The 16,135-nt window shown below is 36.3% G+C and overlaps 1 pseudogene; it reads right to left on the minus strand.

Moving 5' to 3' along the window:
• Nucleotides 1-834: 834 nt before the first annotated feature.
• On the minus strand, nt 835-4,744 carry LOC118631467 (annotated as a pseudogene).
• Between the last annotated feature and the right edge of the window lie 11,391 nt (nt 4,745-16,135).

Genomic DNA, 16,135 nt, shown 5'->3' on the forward strand with positions numbered 1-16,135 from the left:
CACTTGAAGTTGTAGAATATCGTCTTAATTTTTTCAGTTACGTTAAGAAAGCTCTCTTTGTTTTGGTCGATCAGAGTTGGGTTTTCCATCTTCTCTAACCCACAGTACTAAACAATGTGCACTCAGGATCATGATGCTACCTCTCAGGTAGGGTCTGGGAACAGAAAGTACATAGAGCTAAGGCAGAATAATTTTCAATTTTTTCATGTTCCAGTTTTCAATATTTTTAATGTTATTGCCGTTTAACAGTTAATGCCAAATAAATACGCTTTAACACTTTTACATGACATTTAGATTGAGGATTAAAATGATATATTTTGTTTTTGTGTTTTGCAAATCAGGGGGAAAAATTATATTTTATTATATCTCTCTGGAGAATCTCTTTTGAAATAATTTTAATTGAAACTGCTTATTTTCTTTCTTTGACTTACAGTTACTGAGTTGTTTTGGTCATATTATTTTAATACCTTTGTAGTCAACTATGTTTATACTCAGTAATATTTAACTGATGTTAATGCTTACTATTATTTTTCTTTTCTTTTTTTACTTAAGACATTGTGTACATTTTTTTTTTCAGCCTCTAGTTTACAACATGAGGTGAAAAGAAAATGAGTTCTTGTCAAGTACTTTACACAACTGTAGTAAAATATCTTAAACTTCAGAAATGTATAACATCGTATTTTTTAAAAGTCTGGGGAGGAAGCAAACAAGTTCTAACTTAACTCTTTGAATTTTCCATTTGACTCTTCCCTTACAATAGGGACCAGCTGTAATTAGTTACATAAGTTCCTTCCAGGCCATTGCTGATGTTTTTCGGACTGAAGCATTGCTATCTCAATCAATATCTAATTCCACTTCAAAAATGAGCTTTGCATGTGGCAGAATTTTCCATCAGACTGACCTTTCTTTGCATAGACCCATTCCGGTTTAATCTCCAGGAGAGCTGTTTCTCCTTCACTCAGAGTCGAGAGCACCTCCTCCCACCCTCTGATAACTTTGCCCATTCCAACCTTAAAACTTAACGTCTTGGCATTTTGCTTCTTCTGGAACTCATTTGAATACTGGTATCCAAAACGGTCCCATCTTGTAGTGTTCCTGTATACCAGCAATGAACAACATCTCTCTTTTGGGGGAAGTTGGTTTCATCCTCTGTTTTTAAAAACAGATTTTGAACATTTTGGTGGACCCTCCTCTGGAGTCTCTTCAGATTTGGTTTCTGTGGGTTGACCTTGATGAAGCTTCACACTGTTCACCTGCTAGGACACTTCACTTTCAGTACCCTTGAAATGCTGACTTTCACCATGATGGCTACAGGCTGTAACCAAATGGTCGCTGTTATGTTCTGGAAGAAATGAATCTGATCCGTGGTTCTGTAGAAACTGTCTAATGTCCTCCTTGGGTAGCTGCTCCATGGTCCAGGCCCAAGGCTGCCCCCAACTTTCTCCGCTGCCTTGTCTTGATTCTCACTCTTGTTTTTTATATCTACACATTATAAAGCAAAATATGATTTAAAGTAGCTCATCTATTTTCTTGAAACACGTTCTGTTTAAGCCTTTCATCTTTACACAAAAGAGAAAACCTGAATTAGTATAGTTCTTAAGTCATGGTTTTTTACTAAATCTTATGTGATTCATTGTTGAAGAAAAAAAAGAAGACTAGTCTTCTAAATGCTTATTTAAAGCTTAAACTATTATTTTTTTCTGTAAGTTTGAATTATGTTTTGTCTTTAATTTATAATTTATAAATAATGAAGTAAAGCAAGGTCATATTTACGTATAGTCTATCCTGACAAATGGCTATGCAAGTCAGAATCATTGTCTTATAAATTCTTGCAGGCCTTCTCTGAATTAAGTATTATTATGAATGAATGCATTTTAGTTAATTTCTTTTGGAATGTGATAAAACTTTACATGTAAATATTCATACTTTAAGCTTAGACAATTTTTCTGACCAGTGTTTTGAATATTGTTAATATCCCAACTTTTAAAATGTATTTCTTCAGAACAACAGAATTTTGAATACCCATTCTCTGTCCTTCATTTCTCCTATTTTTTCTTTTCTTTTGTGACTCCTCGGTTCTACTCTGGTGCAGTTATCTTTTAAAAAAACAAAACACTAGCCCTGGCCGGTTTGGCTCAGCGGTTGGAGCGTCGGCCTGCGGTCCGGAGAGACCCGGGTTCAGTTCCCACTAAGGGCACGTACCTTGGTTGCGGTTTGTCCCCGGCCCTGGTTGGTCGTGCGGGTGGCAGCCACTCGATGTGTCCCTTCACGTCGATGTTTCTCTCTCTCTCTCCCTTCCTCTCTCTCCCTCCCACTCTATCTGTACAAAAAAATGGAAAAATATCCTCAGGTGAGGATAAAAAAAAAACAAAAAAACAAAACAAAAAAAAAACACTACATTTCTTTCTTCATTACGCATTTTAAATATGTTTCTTTTTCATCCTTTTTATTTTATTTTATTTTTTTTCTTTTTTCTTCAGATAGAATGGGAGGGAAAGACTGGAAGAGAGAGAAACATCGACGTGAAAGGGACACATCGAGTGGCTGCCACCTGCACGACCCAACCAGGGCCGGGGACAAACTGCAACCGAGGTACGTGCCCTTAGCGGGAACCGAACCCGGGTCTCTCAGGACCGCAGGCCGACGCTCTAACCGCTGAGCCAAACCGGCCAGGGCTCTTTTTAATCCTTTTTAAAGTCACACTTATCTCTCATTATATTTCATCTTGTGGTGTCTCCTATTCACTTCTCCCTTTTATTTTTTTGTTCCATTCTGCTTTAGTTTCAGAACGAAAAATGTATATTTCTGCTAGAACACTATATAGCTCCTTAAACTTTCTTCTGTTTAATTTGAGAAAAACTGTAAGGATTTCTGCTATAAATCTGAGGTTGTAGTGTAAATGTTCCATCTTTGTATTGTACAGTATTTTTGTTCGGTTCCCTTGTGTATCTGAATGACTGCTAGGAGGCAGGCGGGCCATGTCCCTTGGCCCTGCTGTCTTCACTTAACATAGGCTGATCCCTTCCCTCTTGTCTGAACGGTATTACTGTCTACAGCTGTGAACCCAGTGTTCAATGTCTGAATTTATTTCATTTGATTCTACTACCTTTAGATGAGTATGTCTCCTAACACCATGGCTTGATTGTGTAGTTGAGAAAAATCACGAACATAAACCATTGTAATCTCCAGTTTACTCTCAGAACTCTTTTCTACCTTGTGCTCTAATTATGGGAACTTCACTTCACTACCCACGTCAAAGAGTTTATTCTTATTCCCATACCTCTGCTTGTGAACCCAACTGTGATTCGTTTTATAGCAGATATTATCTAGATGTTCTCTTCTTCTCCTGTTATACCTCAAGTCCTGAGAGCACAGAGGGTACATAGTGCCAATGGCTACTTGAAAATGCAGCACCTGTGCAGGAAAAAAGGGGCTGTTAAGATTTTTCTCACAGGGCTATGGAAAGTGAGGATAGACAAATTGTCCCCCTTGTCTACTTTCCTGCTGGGATATTTGTTTTATGCATGCATATAGCACAGCGAGTGATCAATTGCTTCTTTCCCTGAAGTTCCTATGTCCCTTATTAAGTAAATATTTCCTTCCAGATGGATGCAAAGGTTTGATATGTCTCAAACAGGCATTGCATCATGTGCTTTCTCCTTCTTTTCTGTCTTCATGATTCTGCTGGAAGTTAGAGAGGTTGCATCTGATGCTATTTTTAAAACAAATGATCACTTTCTAAGCATAATTTAACATCATTGGAAAAGGCTCACTCTCTAAAAGAACTAAGGGGAATATATGTTGTCAATCTGTTTGTAAATGACGGATTGGGATTGACTTGCATTTAGAATGCCACAATTTCTGTTTTGAATTTTAAAAAGTTAAAGTCAGTTTTGTTGCATTTTGTGTGTGTGTGACTTTCATGCTATTGTAAAGAAAGCATGGCATAAACACGGACGTGAATTTAGTTTCGGAAGCGGTATCTGTGAAAGCTGAAACAAACACTGTTATGCACCTTCTGTTTACTTGGCTTACATGACAGTTACTGACAGAGGAAGAAGTTCTGCTTTTATAGAACTCGGAAATAATTCCTCTAGTGGCAGCCCAAATGTATAATTTTGGTCTGAGCTCCTGTCCTACCTTTCAGGGTCCTGACCTTTGACATAAAGGATGATGCATATCATTGCTGCTACTGTGGGGTAGTATAGAAAGACTGTTCGAGAGTGAAATGGAGGCATTCTATAATAATCTCGGGGAGAAGCCAGGAGGGAGAGCAGGCCATGTTAATTTGAAGGGGTTTATGAATTCAGCTATGGGACTGCAGGAAAGGATTGCTTGGACCACCCTTTTAAAGGATTATAGGAGTCCAGCTGGTGTGGCTCATTGATTGAGCATTGACCCATGCTCCAAGAGGTCGCTGGTTCGATTCCCGGTCAGGACACATGCCCAGTTGTGGGCCTGATCCCCAGTGGGGGGCATGCAGGAGGCAGCCAATCGATGTTCTCTCTCAATGATGTTTATATCTCTCTCTCCCTCTCCTTTCCTCTCTATCAAAAATCAATAAAGGGAAAAAAATAAAAATTAAAAATACATAAAAGGTTATAGGAATATAAGGTTGTTTAACAATTGGACACTAGTCTGTAGTGTTGGTGGACAAGATCTTACTTACAGTCAATTTCAGCCATGCCCAGTCACAGAGCTTACAATCCTGAGTCACGTCCCTTAGGAACACTGCAGACCACATTTGTGCTATCGATACCAGAAGACCGAAACTCTTCTTGCACAATCCGCAGTTAAAGCTGCTTATAATTATTTTTTCAAAAGCCTGCGCAAACTACCTAAGTCTAAGATCGTCACAAAATACCAGCTGCTTCAGTTGTAAGACTATTGTCATTTCATTCACAATCTGAGTTCTCCACTTTTAAAATGGGAGAGAGCCAGGCTTCTTGGAAGAATTCAAGACATTAGTGTGAGCTTCTAATTTATTCATAGTGACACAGAACCTTGAAACATCACCCTGGGCAGGACTGGAATAGGCCTACTTGTTTTAGATGGAGAGAAGAAGTAGGTATATCAATACCATAAAATATTTGTGAAGCATATTTTCTGACATTTTAATGTAACATTCTCTCCTCTGCTAGGACCACTCGGTGGCTATGCTGATGAAATATATAACCACCTTTTATAAAGAGGAGCACATAAAAGGGAAAGCAAGTTTTTGAAATCTTGAGATAGATATGTAGATAAGGACAGAGATAGAGATATATCCTGAGTATTTGTGAAGGAGATGAAATTGGTAAAGGATATAAAAAAGGGATAAATATCAGGGCACTGGTGTCAGCCGAAATGCATACAAAAAATAAAAATAAAATGTGCCCCTTTGATTTATCTGCTTGGAAGTCAGCAATAATCATGATAGTAGAAGCTTCACTGAAAATGTGCATTCAGAAATCAGAAAAAATTAAACAGTGCATGGAGGGTAAGATATGCAAACACAGCAAATATAAAACAATTCAGAAGAGAATGAGAAGTTTAATATATAAATATGTAATCTGTGCATCTACCAAGCATATATCTGTTACAACAGTTGAGAAATAAATATGTTTTTCATGATGCAAGGGATTCCATAAGATAGTACGTTCCTTATAAAGCTGACCAGAAGTTTTAAATAAAGTAGAAATTATTGATAACGCAAGAGAATGACAGAATAACAAGAGGAGCCTATTTCTTGAGAAAGATGTAAAGAGTGTACAAAACATGCTCTTTAGCTGTAATTTATTTCACTTTGACTTTTCCAGATATATATCTGTAAACTTAAATGACCACTGGTTTTTCCTTTTCCAAGTTCTTACAGAGGCAGTCATCTCGGAGTGGAAAACACACACACACACACACACACACACACACTTATTACTAACCAGATAAACAAAGCACTGATATTTTAAGCTCAGTTATCTAATATATTCCATATAAATTATTTCTCCCCATTTTCTGTTGCTTATTTTATTATTTCAAAAGGGAAGATTCGGGGTTATTTCATCCTTAATTGTATTTTCTTCAATAAAAGTTTTAGGCTTATTCCAATAAAAAAAGAAACTACTAAACTTTCCAATTCCTCTATCATAATGGAGTACTTGTATAAAAATAAAAATAGGCCAAAATATTTCTTGTAATAATATAGAAGAAATAACACACAGTAGTACATTATTGTTGTATTTTTTTATTGAGGGTTGATATAGCCAATTTAAAGAATGATGACTTTAATATTTTAGTTCTACAGAAAAATAAATGACCTTGTTTAAATGATCAAAATACGTAGAGCTTTTAAAGACGAAATTTTAGCAGATTCTCATGAAGGCTGTCAAAGGCATTTACCCTGTCTAGAGTTTTCTCAGCAAGATGGATGGTGCATAAAAACAAAGGCCGTTCTTTTGACTAGATGTTGCTTAGAACGCATCACGGAACAGTGCAAACAAAATTAAAGCTCCGATGCTCTGGGTTTCCCTACTGGCCCTGCGTCAGCCGGATTGTGACACCGGACAAAGTATTATTAAATAGTTTACTTCAGGTACATAATTCTTTAAAATAAAGACAAGAATATTCCCTTTGATTTTTCCTAAAGAAATCTAAACAAAATTATAAAATATAAAATGTTCCAACAAGAAGTTTTATTTTATGTGGCATATATATTATTTCTTTTACACCCACGTGTGTTACCATTGTATGTTATTCTCTTCAATCCTTCCATCTGGCACACTATTAAAAAGGACAGCTTCAGATGTGAAAATGGAGGCAGAGTGAAATGAACCTACACAGACAATCTCCCAGGACCAAATGGGAATTACAACTAAAATAAAGACAAATCCTCGGAAAAAAGCAACAGAAAAGCAGCAGGACAAGACCATATAACCAGGGACACTGGTAGGATCAGTGGAGGCATGAGAGGGTGGCGGGCTGGGAACTTACAGACAGCAGCAGTCTTAGCTGTGAGCAGCGCCCTTGGGGAATAAGGACCAAGCCTGCTCCACAGCGCAGAGAGCAGGGATAGAGCACTAAAATAGCCCCAGCCACTCACCTGGGGGCTTCCGCAGAGGGAGGGCAGACTGGGCTGGAACTCTGTGGGGGGGGGGGGCTGGAACTCTGTGGGGACACCTGGGATTTGGAGGGCACTCAGAGTTTTTGCTGAATTGTGGCCACAAAAAACGGTGGCCAGTGTGCTCCTTCCCAGAGCTGTGGGGAAAAGCAGCAGCCCTTGCCCCTTGAAGACTCAGCCTTTCACAGGTGAGGCAAGGAAATCAAAATTGAGGCTCATTAACAACCAGCATCTATCCCACCCTCTGGAAATCCTCTTATGGGGAACACCAGGGCTACATTCCAAGACACTGAGTAACCGAGACTACTAGCCACCAGGAAAAAGCGAGAAGAACTGAACCTTTTCTGGGCTTGCAAATCTACCCAGGAAAGTAAGACTCGACAGTGGTGTTTAACCTGGACCCACCCAGGCTCATCCAAACCCAGTAGAGGGAGCCACAAACAACAGAACACCAACACTCACAGGGAACATTTGGCAGGCTCCAAAAACCACCGAGATAGCCAAAATGGTGAAACAAAGAAACAAATCCCAAATGAAAGAACAAGAGAACTCTATTGAAGATAAGATAAATGAAATGCATCTAAGCAAACTATCAGAGGTAGAACAAAGAACTAGAACAAATACTGCAAAGGTTCATATGGAACAAAAAAAGACCTCGAATAGCCATAGCAATCTTGAAAAAGAAGGGCAAAGTTGGAGGGATCGCATTACCAGAGATAAGGTTATACTACAAAGCCACTGTAATCAAAACAGCCTGATACTGGCACAAGAACAGGCACATAGATCATGAAACAGAATAGAGAACCCAGAAATGAACCCAAGACAGTATGCTCAATTAATATTTGACAAAGGGGGCAAGAGTATACAGTGGAGTAAAGACAGCCATTTTAATAAATGGTGCTGGGAAAATTGGACAGCTACATGCAAAAAAAATGAAGCTAGACCATCAACTTACACCATACACAAGAATAAACTCAAAATGGATAAAAGACTTAAATGTGACTCATGAATCCATAAAAATTCTAGAAGAAAATGCAGGCAACAAAATTTCAGAAATCATACACAGCAGAATTTTCACTGCTACATCACCTAAGGCAACAGAAACAAAGGGGAAAATGTACACATGGGACTACATCAAACTCAAAAGCTTCTGCACAGCAAAAGAAACAACCACCAAAATAAAAAGGCAATCCACTGTATGGGAGAGCATAATTACCAATGATACATCAGATAAAGGGTTAATTTCCAAAATATATAGAGTACTCATACAACTCAACAAAAGGAAGACAAAGAACTCAATTAAAAAATGGGCAGAGGAACGAAATAGACACCTCTCCAAACAGGACATACAAATGGCTAAGAGACATATGAAGAAATGCTCAACATCACTAATCATCAGAGAGATGCAAATTAAAACAACAATGAGGTATCACCTCACACTTGTCAGAATGGCCGCCATCAACAAATCATCAAACAACAAGTGTTGGCGAGGGTGTGGAGAAAAGGGGACTCTAATACACTGCTGGTGGGAATGCAGACTGGTGCAGCCACTATGGAAAACAATTTGGTGTTACCTCAAAAAATTAAAAATTGAACTTCCATTTGACCCAGTGATCCCAATTCTAGGAATATACCCTAAGAAGCCTGAAACACCAATCAGAAAGAATATATGTACCCCCATGTTTATAGCAGCACTATTTACAATAGCTAAGATCTGGAAACAGCCCAAGTGTCCATCAGTAGACGAATGGATAAAAAAGCGGTGGTACATATACACAATGGAGTACTATGCAGCTGTAAGAAAGAAAGACCTTTTATTCTTTGAGACAACATGGAGGGACCTGGAAAGTATTATTCTAAGGGAAACAAGCTAAACAGAGAAAGACAAGTATCATGTGATTTCACTTATTTGTGAAATATAATGAACATAACAGTCTGAGGAATGGGGTAGTCCCAGAGACGTAGGAGTGGGGTACAGACTGACAATCCCCAGAAGAGGGGTTGGGGGGGAGATAAACCACAGAACTTATATGCATGTATGCATGAACAATGGACATGGACAACAAAGCTGGAGACAGGGGTGGAGGTTGGGGGCGGGGAGAATCAGTGGGTGGAAAAGGAGAAACATCTGTAACAAAAATAAATTAATTAATTTAAAAAATAAATAAAATAAAAAGGACAGCTTCTAGTAATGCGGTTGACATAGCTTTTTGAGAAAAAAAGATTTTGCTTCCACTTTCCTAAATCACAATATTTAGTGAGAGAGTTGAACTTACCACTTAACTAATTAAATTAGGCTACTTTAAATAAGCAAGTTCAGTTGTCAGTTGTATTGTTTTCATATATTAAGATAACACTTTTCCCCATCAAACTGTTTAACTGTTTTTATCTGTTAGCTATAGGAGAATTATATACCTAAAAATGGCTTATATTCATTGCTGTGATATATCACTTAAAATAATTGTTGTTAAGAAAATATAAATTTGGAGAAGCACAGAAAATTGCAATTTTATCTCAGAAAAAAATTATGAAAACTTAAAAAATACAAATTCTGTCAAATATTATATCCTGGACTGTAAAGATAAGAGAAAAAAAGTTTATTCCTGTTATTTATAATTTAATATTAGAGATATATGATTGATTTTTACCACTGGACTATAGTTTTGAAGAAATAAGATGGGATTCATATCCATTTAAAGTTATTGCAGAAAAAAAAACCTCTTAGCAACCTATAAATTGTAACTTCATTCTTTTTTGCCAAATCAAATATGAATAATTAGATTCCACATAAAAGTCTTCTTAGAAAAATCTATCTTCTTAAAATCTATTTATTATGTTGTTGTTGTTGTTGTTTTCATGAATTACTAAGGGTTGAGTTTAAATACGAGATATTACTAATGAGAGTGAAAACGTATTTGGAACTTTATGTAAAAAGTTTTCAAAGTTGCCCCACCGATTCCATTATAATTTATACAGTAGTAATAATTTCCAGGGTTTTCTCTGTGCCTCATACAAGTTTGATGTCATGTTATCAGAAATGTACTTGATATTTGGAATATATCCTATACAGTGCACTTAATTCTGATGCGTCTCTGTTGATTTTTTCATGTTAAATTGAATCTGAATCTTAATAAGAGCCATAGCTCTACAGGATTAATTGTGTTCTTGGAAAAGAACTATAAATTTTTTAGAGCAGTTAAGAAATGTTAAATTGTACCACTTATATAATACTGTATACTGTCATTGAGGTGTTTATTTAGTGTGATAACTCATTAAATAGGGTTTTAGTAATATAAACCAGCTGATATTATTTCTATGTAGTTTGCCTAACCACTCAGATCTAAATCAGAATTATAGAAGATGTGGTTTATAGAAATTCTTAAGTATATTACATGCAGTGTTATCACAGAAGATGACATTAATAATGACCTTGATGTAGCAGAAAAATTGATTCATATTCTAAAAGTGCACTATTCCCATGATGTTTCATTTTCTCCTCCCACAAGGAGAATATAGCTCAGTCATTTTGGGGAAATTGTGAAAATTCTTTGTGACTAGTCTATTGGCTTGAATAAATGTCACCAGGGAACTTCATTAGTGTCTATAAATCCTCCATTAGTGTCTATTATGGAAAAGTTAAATCTGGAGTTTCCAATATAGTTAACCCATAAACTTGTTCTACACTTCTGTCGTTTATGTTGCTTAATACCTAGAAATAGCAATGCTATTATGTCTTCTCATCGTGATATCCTTTAAATATTGGGGATTATGATGGACTTTTGGTAGTAAAAGTCTTTTGTTTACCACTTTCCTCCCTTCTAGATCTTCAAAGCATCACTGGTCATGAAAAAATAGACATAAAGGTAAATATAGCGCTTTATGACTAGGGGAGCATCTTGCAACCCCTAAGACATGGATTATGTGGTAAAATATATTGAAAAATGAGATTTAAGCTCAAGATTAAAGTAGGGTAGCATGAAAGTCTAAGGAGCTTGGCATGCCAGATTCTCTGTGAAACCAGTGAACATTTTTAAAAAGCAAACTAAAAACAATCATTTTAAGTCTCTAGACATAGCCCCAAGAGCATATAACCAATGAAGAAAGAATTATTTAATAAGATCTGCTAAAACTTGGTAAGGACTATGAAATTCTGTGGAATTTGAATCTATACGTGTATCCTCCATCTCTTCCCAGTGAGAGGGAAATTCTGTGTTAGAGAGGGACAGCTAGGACTTTCGCTTCTCAAATCCTGCTCCCAGGTCCCAGCCAGAGGCTCTCTCCTTGAGGGCAGAGCACAGGCATTTCTAATCTTATGCACAGTTTTCTGTTGCTGAGTGTAAGCCCCACAGTAGCTTCCTCCCAACCACCAACCGTGGGACCGAGGATCTACCTTAGGTGTGATGTCACTGACAGTACTGGGGACCATATTTTTTGCCATCAAAACAGGTAAGCAGGAGAGACTTTGTTCTGTTTGCACCACCAACCACTGAGCTCTGAACTCCTAAAGAGGGGTGTCACTTAAATATAAGCCAGTCGTCATCCCTACCACCACAGCAGAGGTGTGACTCAGATTTTTCCCCAATAGAGAAGGAGACTGGGAAACAAAGACAGCCTCTCTCTCTCTCTCGTAAGGAATTGACTTTATTTGCAAGAGTGTGGAAAGTTCAACATAAGGGTGCTTCCCAATGCCACAGAAACGGTGGGGAAAGCTAATTAGGACATGATTGACAGCTTCATTGGTTTTATGGGTTAAACTGCAGGCTTTTCACCAGCTTAAAATTATATGAATCCAGCTTCCTATATGTCATCCACTTCTTCAAAGGGCCTTTGGGATGTGTGATAATATCCCAAACCCTGCCCTACACACAAAAAATCTTCAGCCCACTCTGACTCCTATACCAATAAAATTTTCAAAGCATATCAGATACTTTCAAATGAGATATATTTTACTGCTGAAAATTGACGAACAGCAAACTAACCTATAATAATTATAAGTAGTCCGTTCTAAAATATAGGCAGTTGTAGGATAATATATGTATGTATACTATATTTATAGGTATATAAAATGCTTTGTGTTAATTCGTTTTATAGGAAGATTATAAGACAAGTACCATTATTAAAGATGAGAAAATTGAGTCATGGAGAGATTAACTACATTATTTAGCTTCACATTACTAGGAAGTTGTATAGTTTAACTTTACTCCTAAGCAGTCTAGCTACAGAAAACTCCTTTAGCAAATTGTAAAAACAAATAAAACTACAACAGTGTGGTTAAGAGCTCTTGTCTGAAGGGGAAATATAGTAAAAAACTATTCTGGACTTCACCACAAATGGGTACAAGCACAAATGTACGAACAGATAGAGAAATTGACTTACATTCATGTTTAAGTTAATACATCTATAGCTGCATCTCCAACTGAACATTTTCTCCCTTTCTGAAATGCAAAGTATTCTAAACCAAGATAATGAATTTCACCTCTAAGCATGTATACCCTTCATGCTATATTCGTTTCTCTCTACAAATGGCATCACCATCCAGCTGACTACCTATGTCAAAACCCTTAGCTTTCTGATTGAATCTTATCTCTGCTTCAAAAGATGCACCCAGCAGTCAAAGAATCCTGGCTCTAATATTTCTTTTATATATAACCCTTTCCTAATTAATTGCCCATTTCAGTTACTCATTTTTATTTGCCTAAGTAAATACAAATGTCTTCTACCCAATCATCTTATAATTTATCCTTCAACCTATTCACAAAATCTTCAGCTTAAAACCCAATTCTGTTTGGGCTACCAGTTTATCAGTAGACAGAATACAATAAAGTACAAAATGTCAGCGACTCATACAGTATAATTCTGTAAATGATTCTGAATTAATACAGTGGATACACTTATTAAATCAGACTAACACAAATCAGAGATTTTACTCAGAATTAATTTTTACTATTTTCACCAACATGAGAATCCCAAGACTTTCCCAGAAATGCCTCTCCGGTACAGAAAGAAACCCAATTGAAATCTGGTTACTAAATATCTTCCCTCTCAGCTTCCAAGTTACTTTTCTAAGTCTCATCTCAACATACTCTTCTCAAACACTCATGCAGTTTTTAGCCTACTCTTCATAATATACCCTCAATGTGCCACATTCTGTTATAAAATTACTACAGGGGCATATCTGAGTTGGACATACAGTGATACCTCGGTTCTCGAACATAATTCGTTCCAGGACGACGGTCGAGAACCGAATTGTTCGAGAACCGAAGCAATGAAACCCAATAGGAAAGCGTGACTCCACAAAGCGTGACTCTCTCTCTGCACTCACACTGATGACGCGAGCAAGGCGCGCTGGGCCGAATGAACGCCATTCGGCTCCACTCGGCTCATCTCGGAAGTTCGAGTTCCAAATATTTGTTCAGATTCCGAGACAAAAGTTTCTCGAATCCTGATTTGGTCGAAAACTGAGGCGTTCGAGAACCGAGGTATCACTGTATTCTTTCTGCTTCCCTGATATATTTTCAAATTTAATGTCAACTTCAAAAGCTATTTCCTTTTCTAAAAGTCTCAATGTTTCTTGTTAATGAATTATACTCTTCCACTTAACTCCTATTAAACTTTGCTTATGATATTCTCCTCATTGCTTGACCACATAGCCCTCTGAATTTTAAGTTCTTCATATGTTTGAACCATTTTATATGATTTTCAGTTTCCAAGCCTACCCATTACATGGCACATAATAGAGTTTATTTTTTAATCAATATGTATATCCATAGAGAAATTTCCAAGTGTCAGTAGTTTTGATAAGTTCTTGTAAAGTCTTTTAGGCTGTTCTCTATTATTCAAAAATAATTAGGTAAACATTTAGTTTAGTCTATCTTAAACTGTTAGATCCATTTCATTCTATGGTAAATTAGAGAAATGATTTATCATTAGAAATTATGCCATTCTTGAATTCTAGGCTAAGATTCTACTAATCTTGATCTTTTTATCCTTGATTTAATAATGCTTTTTAGAATTTTCTTAGAAAGTCAAGAAATATGATTTGAACAAGTTCATGAAATACCTATTTCCATGATTGGTGGGATTTTAAAAAGATCCTCAAATGAAATGAAGTAGCTATCAGTACTAATAATATTAAATATAATTTTTTTCTTCTCTGGGCCAGAAGCCAACACAGTTTTTAAAAATTTTTTGGAAGCTGTTTTTCCATGAAGTTTTAACTACCATTTTCTCTTTATCATCATTATTATAAATTAATTGCCATTGGCAGTGATGGCCTTTAAGGTCATTCTGTAGGAAAAAAATAAATTATTCTGTCACTAATGTCCAAAGTACTTTGCTCTTTCTTATTTCACAGAACCGTGATTGTACTTCCTTATAAAACCAACAGAGATATCTTATATCAGATGAAAACCAGCCTTGAATCTTAACACATAGCTGGTAATTTCTTGAACAAAAGTTTATGTATCACAGATAAAAATATTTCCCTACCAAGTTTTACACCAGCAATCTCTCCCTCTCTCTCTCCCTCTCTTTCTCTCTCTCATCTCCCTTCTATTTTCTCTGTCTCTTATTTAATCTATTATACTTTCTAAGAACAAGATCATATTAGGATGATCTTTCAGTTCACTTTGTAAAGATTATTTTTCTAATACTGCTATTATCTTGAAGATTTTATATGAGTCAGTTTATCAAAATGATATATAGTTCAAATAAAAATACATGTGTTTGTTAAGTCTGTAGAGTTAAAAAAAAAATGTATTTTATATAGACAGATGGTTCGATATATTGCAACAATAGATATGGCAAGTAAGGAAATGAAAATAAATATTATGTTAAAATGAAATGGCTCAGCTGGTGTAGCTCAGTGGATTGAGCATTGTCCCATGGACTGAGAGGTGGTCCTGGTTCAATTCCTAGTCAGGGCACATGCCAGGGTTTCAGGCTCAATCCCAGTGGGGGACGTGCAGGAGGCAGCTGATCAATGTTTCTCTCTCACATGGATGTTTCTATCTCTCCCTCCCTCTCTACAAAATCAATGAAAGTTTAAAAAAAAAAAAAAAGGAAATTTTATGCCATTAATTTATAACTCAGAAAATCTTTGTACAATTAACTGTGGTTTTTTTATTAGTATGTAAAAATCTTTAGGTAACAAGCAAACTAATAATAACTCATTAATCAATTAAAAAGTATCTTTGTTGCCATTTAATGTGAATAATAAGTATTTTATAACAATGCATTCAATATATACTTTCAATAATTATTAGGCTGTAAGTATTCAATTTTTAAATGATTATTAATTTTACCCTTTTATTTATTTATTCTTCCTTCTGCCACTTCCTTTATCACAGTAACGATATACATCCACAAATAAACATAAACAAAATAAATAACTATTATCAAAATTCTCTCTAGAACAGAAAGCCTCAAAATAATCCTCTGTTATGCCAAAATTTGACTTGAAATGTACACATCAGATAACATATACCTCTATTTTGGGAGGTATACATTGCTTTTAAATAGAAATCAGCAGTGACCATTCTTGGTGTGGTATTGAAAAAATTATGCCTAGTGTAAACAAGTATATGTAAACAGGTGAGAGGGAAGATTTGGTGAGTCTACAGAATGAGAAGAGAAAATGTTCTTAGTCAGGATTGAATAAATAGAGCTAGACTGCCCTGTAGCAATAGGAAATCACAAAGCAAAATGAGAAATAAAGCCACAGTATAAGGGAGAAAGATTCAGGACAGTGATTTCAAGTTTAGGCTACTCTTTCAAAAACTTTTTATTTTATCATTATTAAAAAAATTTAACTACAGTTGGCATACAATATTATATTAGTTTCGGGTATACAACATAGTGATTAGCTATTTATATAACTTACAAAGTAACCACCCCAATAAGTCTAGTGTCCATCTGCACCATATATAGTTATTACAATATTATTGAAAATATTCCTTATGTTGCCCTGGCCAGTTTGGCTCAGTGGTTGAGTGTCGGCCTGCGGACCAGAGAGTCCCGGGTTCGGTTCCTGTTAGGGGTACA

Source organism: Molossus molossus, unplaced genomic scaffold (assembly GCF_014108415.1).
Source record: "Molossus molossus isolate mMolMol1 unplaced genomic scaffold, mMolMol1.p scaffold_m16_p_16, whole genome shotgun sequence".
Classification (NCBI taxonomy): Eukaryota; Metazoa; Chordata; class Mammalia; order Chiroptera; family Molossidae; genus Molossus; species Molossus molossus.